Source organism: Odontomachus brunneus, unplaced genomic scaffold (assembly GCF_010583005.1).
Source record: "Odontomachus brunneus isolate Ranch 3 - 2012 unplaced genomic scaffold, Obru_v1 Obru_scaffold_055, whole genome shotgun sequence".
NCBI classification, from domain to species: domain Eukaryota; kingdom Metazoa; phylum Arthropoda; class Insecta; order Hymenoptera; family Formicidae; genus Odontomachus; species Odontomachus brunneus.
This window is the reverse complement of record NW_022639505.1, coordinates 1,577,694-1,595,626: the sequence shown is the minus strand read 5'-3', so window position 1 is coordinate 1,595,626 and position 17,933 is coordinate 1,577,694.

Here is a 17,933-nt window from a genome sequence, read left to right as displayed (position 1 = left end):
GTTAAAATAAAAAATTAAAAATAAATCGAAAAAATCGAATGTAAATGGATATAAAAAAATTATTCCTAAAATATAAATCTTCTAATGTATGAAATAGAAGAATAATAAATTAAAACATAATATGGATTTCCAGGTTGCAAAATTTTGCCATAATTTTTATTAAAAAATCTTTTTTGTTCGTATAATGATATTAATATTAACATCATTATTGCACTTATTACAAAAATGATTTTATTGATTATTATTATTTCAAGCAGATTTTCATAATTATCACAACATGAGATAATAAAAAACTTTACAATTCTTTTAATTACACTTACGAAGTTAATATACTGTATGTGTTGAGTTAATTATTATTTACTTTTTAGTAAATTTACATTGTATATTAATTAAAAATTTGTATTGTATTGATGCAGCAATATATACTAAAGGTTACACTTGAATTTTCGTATTACATAATCGTATTATCATGATATATTGTTTAGAGTAAATTTTGATATTGTTTTATATTTCTATTTTGTCATGCTATGTGATAAATAGGAGTGCAATCTAATCAGCCATAAGTAATCCAACGTTACTGAATTTAATATACTTAAAGTTGTAAAGTTCATGTACATCAGTTTGTCGAAGTCCTGGCACCCTAGCAGAAATGTTTGCGTAGATACCTAGTTATTATTTAGTATTAATGCATTTTCATTAGTTATACTGCGTAGGAACTAGATAATAACTTGATCGAGCTTTGTTCAGTGGTTGAAGAAGTTTACTGGTTATATTATCACAATAATATTATTTTAGTTTTATAATATGTTTATATTATGATATATATCATGAACAAATTTAAAGCATATTTATTTATATTGTTAAAAAAACTTAAAATTGTGTAAATAATGAGTAAACATATAAAAAAGAAAACATAAAGCTAGAAAAAGAAAATTGGAGGAAATAATGCATTTGACAATATTAAGTTTCATGGAAATGACAACCAAGGTTAGAAATGAAAATGAACAAAAGGCAAATGGAAGATTTGCTAATAACATAAAACTTTACTGTAATAGGAGAGAAAGAGAGAGAGAAAAAGAAAGAAGGAGGGAAGGGAAGGAGGAGAGAAAGAGAAACTATTCTGATGGTGATTATATAAATGAAAACTGTCCATATAAACTTCATAAAACTGTCAATATGAACTCCATAGAATGAGAGCTGCACGCGATATTTTAGAACGCAATTGTGTTAGATGTACTAATAACATGTAAAGAAGAACATACTAGTGTGATTTGAATTTTTCCGTGCAAATTACGTCTTTTACAACTAATTGGCCATGTAAAAAACCTGGCCATATACCCTTAAGGACCTTAATATACTGAGAAAAATTTCTGGTAATAATTATTCAGCCTGTGTTATAATTACTACGTTTAGTGAAATTGTATCAACTAAATATAAAAGGTGAATGTTACTATATGAAAGTTAATTTTACTAATAATTTTGTAATTATTACCAAATATTTGGTAACATTTACCATATTGGTTACTATTTACCAAATGGTATAGTAAAACGCATTTGGTAAGTATTATACCAAAAGTGCGTGGGAACTAGATTATAACTTGATCAAGCTTTGTTCAGTGATTGAAGAAGTTTACTGGTTATATTATCACAGTAATATTATTTTAGTTTTATAATATGTTTATATTATGAGCAAATTTAAAACATATTTATTTATATTGTTAAAAAGGAACTTAAAATAATGAGTAAGCATATAAAAGAAAAAAGCTAGAAAAAGAAAATTGGCGGAAATAATGCATTTGACAATACTAAGTTTCATGGAAATGACAACTAAGATTAGAAATAAAAGTGAGCAAAAGGCAAATGGAATATTTGCTAATAACATAGAATTTCTGTATGTTCTTCTTTACATGTTATTAGTACATTATAATTGTTCTGAAACATCGCGTGCAGCTCTCATTCTATAGAGTTTGTATGGACAGTTTTCATTTATATAATCACCATCAGAAAAGTACTTTTTTTTCCAGTGTAGTAATCTAAGACCTATTAAACGTTGAGACTATTCTGACGGTTAACGTGCCGCTGGAAGATCGTGGCGCGTGATATTCTCAGTTTTTCCCTTTTAATTCCTTTTGCTTACGATGTTGCGCGTCAAACGCTGTAAACAGGATCACTGCGAGTTTTATAATATGTTTATATTATGAGCAAATTTAAAACATATTTATTTATATTGTTAAAAAGGAACTTAAAATAATGAGTAAGCATATAAAAGAAAAAAGCTAGAAAAAGAAAATTGGCGGAAATAATGCATTTGACAATACTAAGTTTCATGGAAATGACAACTAAGATTAGAAATAAAAGTGAGCAAAAGGCAAATGGAATATTTGCTAATAACATAGAATTTCTGTATGTTCTTCTTTACATGTTATTAGTACATTATAATTGTTCTGAAACATCGCGTGCAGCTCTCATTCTATAGAGTTTATATGGACAGTTTTCATTTATATAATCACCATCAGAAAAGTACTTTTTTTTCCAGTGTAGTAATCTAAGACCTATTAAACGTTGAGACTATTCTGCCGGTTAACGTGCCGCTGGAAAATCGTGGCGCGTGATATTCTCAGTTTTTCCCTTTGCTTGCGATGTTGCGCGTCAAACGCTGTAAACAGGATCACTGCGAGTTTTATAATATGTTTATATTATGAGCAAATTTAAAACATATTTATTTATATTGTTAAAAAGGAACTTAAAATAATGAGTAAGCATATAAAAGAAAAAAGCTAGAAAAAGAAAATTGGCGGAAATAATGCATTTGACAATACTAAGTTTCATGGAAATGACAACTAAGATTAGAAATAAAAATGAGCAAAAGGAATATTTGCTAATAACATAGAATTTCTGTATGTTCTTCTTTACATATTATTAGGACATCTAACATAATTGTTCTGAAACATCACGTGCAGCTCTCATTCTATAGTTTATATGGACAGTTTTCATTTATATAATCACCATCAGAAAAGTACTTTTTTTTCCAGTGTAGTAATCTAAGACCTATTAAACGTTGAGACTATTCTGCCGGTTAACGTGCCGCTGGAAAATCGTGGCGCGTGATATTCTCAGTTTTTCCCTTTGCTTGCGATGTTGCGCGTCAAACGCTGTAAACAGGATCACTGCGAGTTTTATAATATGTTTATATTATGAGCAAATTTAAAACATATTTATTTATATTGTTAAAAAGGAACTTAAAATAATGAGTAAGCATATAAAAGAAAAAAGCTAGAAAAAGAAAATTGGCGGAAATAATGCATTTGACAATACTAAGTTTCATGGAAATGACAACTAAGATTAGAAATAAAAATGAGCAAAAGGCAAATGGAATATTTGCTAATAACATAGAATTTCTGTATGTTCTTCTTTACATATTATTAGGACATCTAACATAATTGTTCTGGAACATCGCGTGCAGCTCTCATTCTATAGAGTTTATATGGACAGTTTTCATTTATATAATCACCATCAGAAAAGTACTTTTTTTTTCCAGCGTAGTAATCTAAGACCTATTAAACGTACGTTGAGACTATTCTGCCGGTTAACGTGCCGCTGGAAGATCGTGGCGCGTGATATTCTCAGTTTTTCCCTTTTAATTCCTTTTGCTTGCGATGTTGCGCGTCAAACGCTGTAAACAGGATCACTGCGAGCGCGTTGGAATCGCATGTCGAGATAATGAGTGGAGCCGCCTTCGCGCGCGCGCGAAACAAGTAGAGTGTAGCCGTGAGCGGAGATTACGGGGCGATACACAGCTCGTCCAGCGAGCGCCAGACACGCGCGGGTTTCCCAGGCAAAAAAGGATTCGATGACAGGTGCGCGCGGTTCGCTGCAACCTGCGCTCCACTCCGCGCCGAGGCGACTCATGCGTTATCGCGTGGTTGACATTCCCGCGAGACGCGGCGAGCGCGAGCCCAACAAGAATATAATTAGCGGAGCGAGTTGTGAATGTCTCTATTTATACGACTGCTGCAATTTATTCCGGTGCAAAGGGATCGCCCCAGTGGTGCTCAGCCTCCCCTTCGGGGCAGCCCCCGTCGATTCCCCGAAATCTCTCGGCGTGGTGAAACGAGAGTGTCTCGTTGCATTACCATTCTTCTCACCCGCTAGGTCTGCCGGGAGGCCCCTGCGTAATCCGGAAATGATTTTCCCTTAATGACGAGGCACGAGTCCTTCTCGAGTTCTGCAGACTCTCGTGAGTGAGACTCCTCGCGAAATGAAACTTCAACGATAAATATGCCGAAGTCTTATATTCCTGTTCATTGAGTACACTTCATTTTGCCTGGACATCGATTTATTACAGGTCGCTTGTAACGCTCAATAATAAATAAATACGCCGAACCGTTAATACGCCGTGAATCTCGTCATTTTGCACAAGTCCAGTTTTCTTCTTCTTTTCTCCACCCATTTCGTTTAATCGGAAGATCGAGGGAAAGGCCGCTAATAAAAGCTGCACCGCCGTGGGCCGCGCTCGAGCTTTGTTTATGAACTTTTCTAATCGCCGCTCGCACGAGCGCGTCTTTAAAATATATTTATCCGCGGTATATGTATCCCGAGCGCGCGCGCGACTAAAAATACACCGCTGTCTGGACTGGGAGTTGCAATCCCCCGCCTCGAGAGTCGCGCCGACCGTCTCGTTTTTTACTAGTTCCATCCGTGGTCTCTTTTTATATTACGTACTTCCAGCGCGAAAAAATTTGCAGCCCGCTTCCGGACCGCGGCTTAATGCATACACGCGGGCTCCATGACGTTCCGCGAGTGTTCAGCCGCCGAGAAACGCTTTTCCATTTTGCGAGGCGCCGCCACGTTGTAATTTCAATGGCCCTCTCCCGCTGGAGAACTCTCGCCGCGACGAGGAGGGACACCTATAGTTGGGTACCTCATTAATCGTGAGCTCTATTACACAGGCGTCCCCCGGCTAAAGAGCCGCTGTCGTCCTCACGAACGTCCTGGCGCCGCTCTTAAGCATCGCTTCGCGACTTGTTTCCGCGCCCGTAGATCGATATCGCCGCGAGACGCGAATACAACCGTCTCTCGGCCGTCTGTCCACCAGGCGAAAGTGTATGCGACGTTTATGTAACGGGGACTCGTGCTTTAATGGACTTCAGCCGCGGAGTTCGACTTCCGAGGTTCATCAGTGATCACCAAACTTTTTCGGCCCGCCGCACAGTGTGCCAAAAAGCACATTTGGCGGAGAAAATTCTGCCTATATCACAAATCTGTATCGATTGGTTTCTGAAAATTGTTGAGTTGCCTTTATTATAAATTATATAAAAAATTCTATTAAACACACACACACAATACTAATGTTATTAATGACATAAAAGTTTTTATAAAAATTTTTGATATAATTTAAAATAATTTGTTTTTAAAATGATGTAATTATGTAAAAAATAAATAAATTAATAAATTATATAATTAATAAATTAATAAGTAAATTATGTTTAAAATAATGTAATAATTGTAATTTGCTTTAAAAATAATTTGTTTTGAACAATAGTTTCAAAGTGTGGGAGTCAGGTCCATCGATTTTGATGAAACTTTTTTTAAAATATTCGTGAATAGTTCTACTATAATATCTCACTGCTAAAAATATGAAAAAAGTAAACATAACCCAAGAAAATAACCCCAAACTCCATTACCTGTTACCCCTAATTACCTCAAACTTCATAACACACTATGGTTCGAAACGGTCATAACGAGATTATGGAGTTTTTAACTCGTGGGTAATCAGATTTAGGAGTTATGGAACTATAAAGTTTGGAGTGATGGAATTTCGGACCATGGTTTTATGAATTTTGAGGTAACTAGAGTAAATAGGTAATGGAGTTTGGGGTTATTTTTTGGGGTTATGTTTACCTTTTTCAAATTTTTGGCAGAAAGATATTATAGAAGAACTACTCACGAGTATTTTAAAAAAAGTTTCATCAAAATCGATGCAGATTTGTAGTGTAGGCAGAATTTGTCCACCAAATGTGCTTTTTGGCACACCGCCTTCTTAGTTCTAAAATATAAATTTATAATAGCGCCCCCCCTGACTCCCACACTTTGAAACTATTGTTCAAAACAAATTATTCAGCTTTTATGTCATTAATAACATTAGTATTGTGTGTGTATGCGTTTAATAGAATTTTTTATATAATTTATAACATAAAGGCAACTCACAATTTTCAGAAACCAATTTTCATAAAATGTATAATACACGTGACATTACATTCGCAATCGTGATTCGGCTGAAAACTCACGTCTAACTCTAAATTAAAATCTCATCTGAGGCAAAATCTCAAGTAATGACTATTAATACGGACCTCATCAATAGTTGTTACTTGAAGTCTGTCTCACGTGAGACACTCAGAATTAGATCCGACTTTTTTAGTTGAATTATATGTTATTTGTGATATTATATGTGTAATCGCAGTTCAACTGAAAAACTCTCATCTAATTCTGAACTCAGATCTAAATATCTTACTTGAGAAAAGTTTCAAGTAACGACTATTAATACAGGCCTTAGGTCCGGTTGTATCAACATTATTTTGTTTTAAGCGAGACATAAACACATGTGTATATGTCTATCTTTATTCTTCTTTCTAAATAAATAAAGACAGACATATATTTATTTATTTTATTTAAATAAGTCCTGCTTGAAACCAAAATAACGTTGCAATCGAGCCTTAATCTTTACCCACCTCTTTGCCAAGGCGAAATTATTTATATTATGTAGTTAGATCTATCTTTCGGGTAATTAAAGGCACATCTATATCATAGAGCTACGTTTTGGTTTCATTAATTTTTTATTATACATTAAACACGTTGTATTTACAATTCCTATGTCAGATTATGCGAGCGGCTCGGTCTTTTTTCAATTTGACTCGATTGCAGTTTGTGCAATAAAATTTACTTAACCCCGAGGCATCATTCCTTTCACGCGATTTTTTTTTCAACGTAATAGCGAATGTACGCGCGACGCGCAAAATATATCCCGCGTTTTCGGTTATCTCGTCGAAGAACACGACCGTCATGGATTCGCGATCAATCGTTTTTATTTCACGCTCGGAAACTATTGACGCTTCAAGCATCGATGCACCGAGTGTCTTTCGCTTTTTTTTTTTTTTTAGTTTTCATGACTATATGACGCTATATGCATTTAATTGGATATCGGCCGGGCGAGAGCAATCGAGCTCTCGATGGGGAAAACGCAGATCCCGGCGCAACATATCGAAAATTTAAAATAACGGAAGCTGAATTTTCACGACGCTTTTTTCCGTTCGTTAGCGCGAGTCGCGCGCAGTTATTCGAGTATCCTATTAATGCGCGATCATCATCAGCTCGAGAACGGAGCGCAGAGAGTGCCGTTGGAACAACCAAAGTGGCGATAGAATACTCTATTTCAGATTGGTGAATCCTTTTTTTGTTAGTCTTCCTCTCTCTTTCTTTTGTCTCTCAACCACCGCCGCCGCACTGTGGTGTGAAGTCGGAAAAAACCCGAGATTTTGGAATTAATGTTTTGGTGTATCGAGTATTATTTTATGATACTTCATGAATGGCAGTATCTTTTTATAAAAATAGATATTGGGTATTGATAGATATTATTCATTAGATTTAAAGAAAAAACCTGAAATCGAAAGTAGATCTTTATACTGTAACTGTTATCTAAAATATGTGATATATGCAATATAGTTCATATATTTTAAATGTGTAAAGTTTTACTGTATATGTAACTGTATACACTGAGAAAAAATTTACTAAATTTCAAAAAATGTTTGTTTGGATAATACTGTGAAGATATTTGTTTAAATTAAGTAATTATTTTCTAAAATTAAATAAAAAAGTTTTAAATATAAATTTGTTTCTTTAATTTTAGAAAATAATTTAAACAAATATCTTCACAGTACTATTCAAACAAAAAAAATGTTTGAAATTTAGTAATTTTTTTTTTCAATGTATGTACTATATATGTTAGGGTCAATATTACTACAAAATTACATAGTAATTTACATAATAATTACATAGTAAAACTTCGATAACCAAATATAAGTGAAAATTCAAATTAAACGCTTCAATTCGACCGCCATTTTGGTACCGCCATGTTTGTTGAAAAAAATACTCATGGTATATTTTTTAAGTTAAAATGTCGGGAAGACGTTTTAGACTTTCCCGAGTGATACTTACACGTTTTTATGGAGAAAATAGCGGAAAAAGAAAAAATTAGCCCTAAAAACATGTGTTTTTTAATTTTATTTTGCAAAAATTTTGCATAAATTACGATTTTTAAAAATTTTCTCAACGTTATTTGATAGAGCGACATCGAAATTGATAGGAATGGTACTCTTTATAAACAACAAACCTCGTATTTACGTAGTAAAATAAATGACTCAAATCAACGTAAAATTTCAGCACATTTGGACGTTAATGGGTTAAATATAGGGTATATTTCATAAATTTTAATTATACGTAGAAAGTAGGCATTCAAGAGCTTCTGCAGTCGATGATCTCTTTAGAAATTTTGTATCGTTTATCTTTGACGGTTTAGCTCCATAAATGAGGATCTTTTCCATAATATTTTGATATCATCGGTATATTACTCATCTAAGGCCAGAATCAAAAACTAAATCGCTTCCACTTAATGAAGTAGCCAAAACATTGTTAAAATAAAAGTAAGATACTAAGCATATCGGAGAATTTCAAAGTTATGAGGTTTTTTGCGCACTTGCTACATACAGCTGCATCGAACGCGCATCGAGCGGAATATCTCTCGCGTTTTATAAGCGTCGTGGTCCCGCGGGACGTTCGACGAAGCTCGAGTTATGTGAAATTTGCCTTATACGCTCGTTTCCGCGCATGGTAATCGAGCACGAATACCCCCACAGGGAATACCGGCCGGGCCGAAGAAAATTACCGCGGAGTCTTTCAAGCGTTCCTTCGTGTCTCCTCGGGGACGAATAGTCGACAGTTCATTTCTGCTCCTCCGGCTTCGATTTTCCATACTCCATCGAGTGGCGGACTCTCATTGTGTGCCGCGTGTATATTTAAATGCCGCGGGTAATATTCGGAAGTCCTCGTTCACGGCGCATGCTCAGTGAAATCAAACATCGAATCGATCAACTTTTTTTTATTATCGTCCACGCGAACGCGCCGCTCTCTAGTTTTGTCCTCGATGGGCGTTATTGAGGTTTAAAGTTTTGATAATTATACAGAACAGGTCACGCAATCTCGGACTTTCTTTCATTTAAAAATATGATATAAAGAGTGAAATTCTGAACCATTTGTACTTTATGTAGAGGTCTCTCCTGTACGCACACTGCGGAAAAAGTTTAATAATGGTAATAACTGTCAAGCTAATAATTACTTTGGTGAAATAATTTACACCAAATGTGTAAGTGAATATAATCTAACCACTTAGATGTTAATAAATTTTTAACATCTTGGTAAGGCTAAGGATAGGAAAAGGCTAATCTGAAATTCTGAATTCTGAGGAAATAAAGTATTTCCACCCAAGTTCGCTATTATTAGTTTTCTCATTCTGTATTAGCATCGAAACTTTTTCTTTGTATGTTTTTATCACTGAGGGTTCACGGCTGAACCAAAACGTTTGATGATTTTTAATAAAATACTTTATTTCCTAACAAAGGAAGGTTTCACCAATTTAGGTAATATAGCACTACTACGTCCGTGCTTGAACTCAGATTAGCCTTTTCCTGTCCTTAGATTTACATTCTTTTGTGAGTTCGTTTTTTTCTAAATATCTTGGTAAGGCTTGGTATCTATTGTTGAAACTTGGTGATTATCACTAATTTATATAGTATGTATCACCAAGTGATTTATTAATTAAAATCACATATTTTGTTTAGTAATATATTGACGATATCATGTAATAAATACGCAAAATGACCAAATAAATTATTATAAAATAACCAAATTAAATTATAATCAAACTATTTAGTATACTATTTAGTATAACTATTTAGTAACAATTATTACCAAATTATTTGGTATTATTCATCAAATTATATTAGGTATTATTTGCTAAGAACCATTTTATTTACTTAACTCAATAAAGAATGTGATTTGCTTTTGTTTATTTCGTAATTATTATCAAAGATAATTGGTTTGTTTATCATATTTGATACTAATTATCAAATAATGCACTGAGACGCCTCTCCAAATTCATTTATTACAATATTTTTACAATATTTATATTATATTATTATATTATATTATATTATATTATATTATATTATATTATATTATATTATTACAATATTTTTCTTTCAGTGTAGCTTATGAAATATATCACTTTAAAGCGATATATTTTCCAATTTTACATTGAATTATATTGGAAGTGACATGTTCTTTTCGCTACTGTCACTCCAAGCATGTCGTGTGCTGTTCTTCTTTGTTGACACTTTTTATTTACGTATGCGCCAGCCTTTTCAAATATATTTCAGCTCACGAACAGCCTGTCAAAAACATTCGAAACTTTCGCCCTATTAAATTGACGAGTCATATATTAAAATAATAGATCTTGAAAAAATTAACAGAAACTCCTACCCAAGGCTTGAGCTTTAGCAACTTATTGTTGAAATATTTCTTTATAAATTTCGCTATGCACATCTGAATTCGAGCCTTGCGTAAGAGTTTTTGATGCTCTACTCATCAATTTTTAATAAAGTGAAAGATTTAAAGGGTATTTTCACAGAAACTAGCCCATACATCATATGTAAATATAATAAATGCAAACAAAGAAGAATAACACGAAATGTATGTTTGGTATAATCGCAATGGAGAATAATTATACACGTAAAATTGTGAAACCTTAAAATAATATATCTAAAAAGTTACATGCAACCACCATATAATTTAAAGTACAGAGTTATACACTTTGTAACATATATTGAAATCAAAAAAATTCGCGAGATGTGTGTGCATCTTTTTCTTTATAATTATTAAAGTACTTCTTTTTTCCTTTTGTAATTCTCCCGCGTCACATCAATTCAATTATGAATTAATGTTACGCGTGATACAATGCGATAAATTACCTTACGCGTAATTGGAGATGCATGAAAACTTGATACACGACTTCACGTAAGGAGAATGAATTTCTTTTCTCTCTTTTTTCTCCTTTTGCCTGCCCCCTCTCTCTTTCTCTTGCATACATGTGCGCGCTCGCGCAAACTTGATTCTCTCCTACGATAAATACTACTCGTCCTACGGCTAAAGTAATAGTATATATGTACGTACGAATGTTCCAGAAAGTTACATTTCCGTAGATTTAAGCGTATGCAAGCTACTTTTGGTAAGCGTATAGCGGTTTCCCGGTGGCTTCGGAAAAATTGTAATACCGGATGAAATGAAATTCTACCGTCATTTTAAAATATGAGAAAGCGGAAAGCATGGCGAGGGGGAAATATTTCATGTTATACTAACACGCCGTTACTTTCACTGCAATGTAGTTTTCCGCACATAACATCTCCCTTCGCTACGATTGCTACATAGCTATTGTGAATATATCAGCAATTTATTCTGCTTATACTTCGTACCTCACAACTTTAGCTGTTCCGTAAGCAGTTCCTTTCTTATAACCTCTTTTTCCCGCATTTTGAGAATAAAGCGCTACGCATTTGTTGCGTCAAGGAGACGAATTGACCACTAATCAAATTCACCTCTTTTGTTTTAAAGCAGTGAGAAAACAGTTACTATACGCTGCGGAAAATAGGTTTCATGATTAATCCTTACGCGCAAAGAATAAAAACACGCACATGAAAAAGAAATAGATTGTTTAATTCAGCAAATATATAACATGCTTCACAAAAGCAACTGCGATATCTAAGATATATTTGTGCAACAAAGAAATTAGATATAAAAACAATTGTCAATCAGTTCGTAAAACAAATTAATTTTTGTAGACATTATATTACTTATTTCAGCAAATCATCTCGAGCTAAATTAAGTTTGTAACTACATTAATTTTGTCAAAAAATTATGCTGCAATTTTTGCTTGACAGACAAAAAAATGTTTTTGTTCGTTTCATGCATAATTAATTAAGTTTAGCTGCAATTGAGTTAATATGTTTTTCATTAGTATTATCATAAAACAATTTTCTATCATTATGAGTATTGTTGGTTTTACTGACTGCTATTGTTAGTGAAACTAATTATTCGTTAGTAATTAGTGATATTCATTAATGTCCCACACAAATTTCTTTAAATACAACAGAAAAATAATTAATTACGCATATTTATATATTTATATTGTTTATGTAGATTTTATTGAATACTATATATTGCTATAGAATTTCTTTTTCATCATCGTAAAGACCATTAATACGAGAGATGAGAAGATATATCGAGGCGTGGGACTTTGGTAGCTTAGTTGGTAGAGCGGGCAAGCAAGAAAGATACTTGGTTCGAATTTCAACCCAATTTACTATGCCCGATACATTTTCTTCTCTCATCTCTTCTACACCTTCTTACAAGCTGATTCAGCAAATCTATATTCATTCACAAAATAATAAGTTATATGTATTATATCTGTATAAAACCATTACTTCATAGAGTTTGGTAGCTTAGTTGGCAGAGCTGTTGCCCGAATTTAACTATCCAGTCTACTACGTCCAACGTATTTTTTGCTTTCTCTTGCATAATCAAATAGATTTGCAACAGTAAAATTATGCACGCAAGCAATCGTTAAATTATACTTATAAAATAAATCCATTTTTACATATACTATCTTATATAGTTATCGCAGCAATTTAGATTTTATTTCGAACCAATTAAAGTTTGCAAACCAAACCAAACCAAAATTAATTAAATTTACTAAAAAAATCATGCTGAACGTTACAATCGAAGAAAAAAAAATTTTTTTTCGACCCAGTATACAATGTCCAATATATTTCTTCTCATTTTTTCTACAAATTTTTACAAGTTGATTCAGCAAATCCCATTGCATTGTATTGGATTTGATTCCCGGTCTAGTTTATTTTACCCGATATATTTTTTCTCTTTTCACATAATAAAAATTTGTTCATACAGCAAATTAATTAGTGTGCAAGCAATCGTCAACGTGTTTAGAAAATAAATTATTATATTTGGAATTTTTTTTTTAATTTCTGTAAGGAACATTTGTCTGACTTTGAATTTACTCTCTCGTTTCCGCAAGCTTTTAAAAAGTAAAGACGTGTTGAGTCCAAAAAAATTGTACAATTTGACGTATTTTACGAGGTGGACTAAATTTTTTTCGTAAATTTAATGATAACCATTGTAAAGTATAAACTTTCCCCTACAATTTAAAAAAAAGGCGGATTTGTACGATTTTTTTTGCGATATATTAAAGTTACCTATGCAGTTTTTTTAAATCGCTTAATTTGACGCACTCTACTGAGTGAAATGAATTCTTTTCACAAATCTTACGATGACCATCGTAAAATAAAATAAAAAAAAGATTTCAGATACGATAATCGCGGCATTATGCTCATTTAAAATTAAAATGCATAGGTATTTGATATGTCGCAATTCCGCGAAAAAAAATCGTACAAATCCGCCTTTTTTTAAATTGCATGGGAAATACTTTATGATGGTTATCATGAAATTTACGAAAAAAATTTAGTCCACCCTTTAGTAAATTTAATTAATTTTGGTTTGGTTTGCAAACTTTAATTAGTTCGAAATAAAATCTAAATTGCTGTGATAACTATATAAGATAGTATATGTAAAAATACGACAAATTGTGCAATTTTTTAGAGACGCAACACGTCTTTACTTTTGAAAAGACTGCGGGAAGAGCAAAGACTAATTCAAAATCGGACGAATACTTCTTAAAGTAGAAACTTCACTCTTTAAAATAAAAAAAAAAGATTCCAAATACGCTAATGTTTCGCAATATTATGCTCATTTAAAATTGTGCGAAATTTTGACATAAATTTACCTACGCGATAATTTTGTTGATGAGTGTATATATATAATATATAATATATATTATATATATGTATATGTATATACATACACAATTGTCAGTTTTATGTAGCTCTGAACTTTTATTACTACAAAAATAATTAACTATCAGTGTGTTACGACTATAAATTTGCTAAGGTAACGAGGCTTTTAATTATTATATAACAGCAAATGTTCCATGCTCTTATCCTTACATGTTATGCACTGACTTGCATATTAAATTGAACGTAACGTACTTAATTAATTACGCAAATGGCGAAAGTTCGAATGGATCTTACGCGTTTGCAGAATTTCACCGTTTTCAGGTAGCTTGTACTTCCGCGCACGTTGCTTAAGCCAATTTATCGTCGATGAAATCATCCACCCTCATCGTGTTTCGCGTGTCATCATTAAAGGCGATAGCAGTACAGGTGCTCTGCACGGATAAACGAGCATTACGTATACCCGCATGCACGACCTGGTTTTCATACAAACAGTCTCGCGGATGCACAAAGGCTGTGCGTAAACGCGCAACGCGCGCGAAGAAACAAAGAAGCCGCTTCTGCGTCTCCGCGATATGCTGACTAATTGATTATACGAATAATAATTTATTTTTCGCTTGTTTTCCCGACTTGGACCGTGTCTTCTTGTATTTGGTTCCGACATTTTGTGAACATTTCAGTTTACTTTTTCAAAGCAATCTGAAACAGGTCGTCCTGTGCTCCCTGAAGAAGTAAAATGTTTGAAGAAGTAAATGCTCCTTGAAATGTTTACGAAACATCGAAACCGAATACAAGACGCGGTCCAAACAGCCGGAAAACAAGCGAATTATTGGACAACACCATGAATTAGTAGCCATTTCAGCCGATTGATTGCTGCTTAGAGTATTTTCTCATATCATTATCAAGTCTTGAGAGAATAAGTCTCCTATGTAACGTGAGATTTAGCACCTCTAAAAAGGTCAAAGGTATTTAAGATGGCAGTGTTGGAAAATGCATGATTATCAGGGAAAATCAACGTTTAAATGTCTATAACTATTAGGTGTACAACTTTGCTTCCGCCGTTTTCCTATAGATGGCTTTAGCGGTAAGTGGTGGTCGAAATAAATAGATCATAGACGTCATACAATAAACTTGGGCATCTGTCAACATAACCCCATAGAAACATTAGTCGATTTGTGTCTGCATTATAAAGTTATTCTCGATTGAAAATGTCAGTTTATGAGCCAAATTCTCGTCATTTGCGGGAGGTTTTAATTTTCTGCTTCAATATGAAAAAATCTGCGGTTGAGGCTCATCGAATGCTCTCAAATATTTATGGTGAGGCCGCTATTAGTGAAAGAACGTGTCGTGAGTGGTTTTAACGCTTTAAGAACGGTGATTTTGACGTCGAAGACCGGCATAGCGGTGGAAGAGAGAAGCTTTTCGAAGATGCAGAATTGGAGGCATTACTTGATCAAGACTCGTGTCAAAATCAAGAAGAATTGGCTCGATCATTGGGAGTGGCTCAACAAGCCATTTCAAAACGCCTCAAAGCCATGGGAATGATTCAGAAGCAAGGAAATTGAGTGCCGTACGAATTGAAGCCGAGAGATGTTGAACGGCGTTTGTTTGTTTGTGAACAGCTGCACTGAGAGAAAACTGTATGATATTTGGAACTATAATGGCATAATAAAAAGATTATAGTTAGAAATATAATTTTTATAGTAAATGTTACCATATTACTTGTAATATTTACAATATAAGCATAGTATAACTGACCCGTATAAAATTTTTACCAAGAATTATAATTGTTTGAAATAAAAAATATAGTAAGGTAGCAAATATTGAATGGTAAGAGAAATTAACTATTTTATATAGTCAATACAATTGGAATATTTGGCAAATATAGATACATGTAACTATATTCCCAAAAGGTGCTTTACCATATATATAAAGAAATAAGATGGTGACTATAAATCTGTGTTCATTCTACTAGGAATATCATTTTTATAGTAAATGTTACCATAATACTTGTAATATTTACAGTGTAAGCATAGTATAACTGACCCGTGTAAAATTTTTACCAAGAATTATAATTATTTGAAATAAAAAATATAGTAAGATGGCAAATATTGAATGGTAAGAGAAATTAACTATTTTATATAGTCAATACAATTGGAATATTTGGCAAATATAGGTACATGTAACTATATTCCCAAAAGGTGCTTTACCATATATATAAAGAAATAAGATGGTGACTATAAATCTGTGTTCATTCTACTAGGAATATCATTTTTATAGTAAATGTTACCATAATACTTGTAATATTTACAGTGTAAGCATAGTATAACTGACCCGTGTAAAATTTTTACCAAGAATTATAATTATTTGAAATAAAAAATATAGTAAGATGGCAAATATTGAATGGTAAGAGAAATTAACTATTTTATATAGTCAATACAATTGGAATATTTGGCAAATATAGGTACATGTAACTATATTCCCAAAAGGTGCTTTACCATATATATAGAGTAATAAGATGGTGACTATAAATCTGTGTTCATTCTACTATATCTTCATGTTTAGATGAACTATAAATATATGTTTGAGGCCAAAACGAACTATAAAATATAGTGAGATTATAGTTATTCCAACTATTTTTTTCTCTCAGTGTGCATGAAAGGCAAAGACGGAAGGGATTTCTGCATCGCATTGTGACTGGGGACGAAAAATGGGTTCATTACGATAACCCCAAGCGCAGAAAATCATGGGGAGTTCCCAGCCATGCTTCCACGTCGACGGCCAAACCGAATATTCACGGCTCCAAGGTCATGCTCTGTATTTGGTGGGACCAGCTCGGCGTAGTGTATTATGAGCTGTTAAAACCGACTGAAACAATCACAGGCGATCGGTATCAAACGCAATTGATGTGTTTGAGCCGAGGATTGAAAGACAAACGGCCGCAATACAACGAGAGACACGATAAAGTGATTTTGCAGCATGACAATGCTCGACCCCATGTTGCGAAAGTGGTCAAGACATACTTGGAAACGTTGAAATGGGAAGTCCTACCCCACCCGCCGTATTCTCCAGACGTTGCTCCCTCTGACTATCACTTGTTTCGATCAATGGCACACGGCCTGGCTGACCAGCACTTCCGGTCTTATGAAGAAGTAAAAAATTGGATCGATTCGTGGATCGCCTCAAAAGATGAAAGTTTTTTCGACGCGGGATTCGTACGCTCCCCGAAAAATGGGAGAAAGTTGTGGCCAGCGATGAACAATACTTTGAATGATAAATGTATAACCAGTTTTTTACAATAAAGCCTCGAATTTCGAAAAAAAAAACGGCGGAAGCAAAGTTGTACACCTAATACTTTTCCCTTTACTTGGCGTAATTTTAAGGTCGATTTTTTAATTCTACGGGAAAAAATAGGAAATTTGCATTCACTTAGCGGTCCCCAAATCGCCTAAAAGTCATACCTTCCTTTCTATTTGTCTCTACGGCGATGAACAACTTCGTCATTTGCCGCGATATCGGCCGGTCTGCTACGCTGAAAGACGCACACGGACATGTCGAGTTTCACCGAATGTCGCTGCCACGTCGTATTTTCCGGCGGAAAGTATCGAAAATTTCGCTCCGCGCGTTTTTCCGCGCGGCGGATCTACACGCGGGATACACCATTATCCGCAAGCAGCTTATGCTGGTTGCAGCATGTTAACAATTTATACCTGGGTGATCATAAATCTCCTTGTCGCACCTTGAACCAGTTATAGCCGCTTTACACGCTCCACGGTGTCCCACACTGGAAATTAATATACGGTAACGCCGTGGCGTACAATAATAATACCGAAGTTTATCGGCGAGGAGATAAACCGTACCGCTGCTCTGAATATTCACAAGAATCCTCGCGCGAATGTCTTCCAATATCTGTCGAGAGATGAAGAGAGAGAGAGAGAGAGAGAGAGAGAGAGAGAGAGAGAG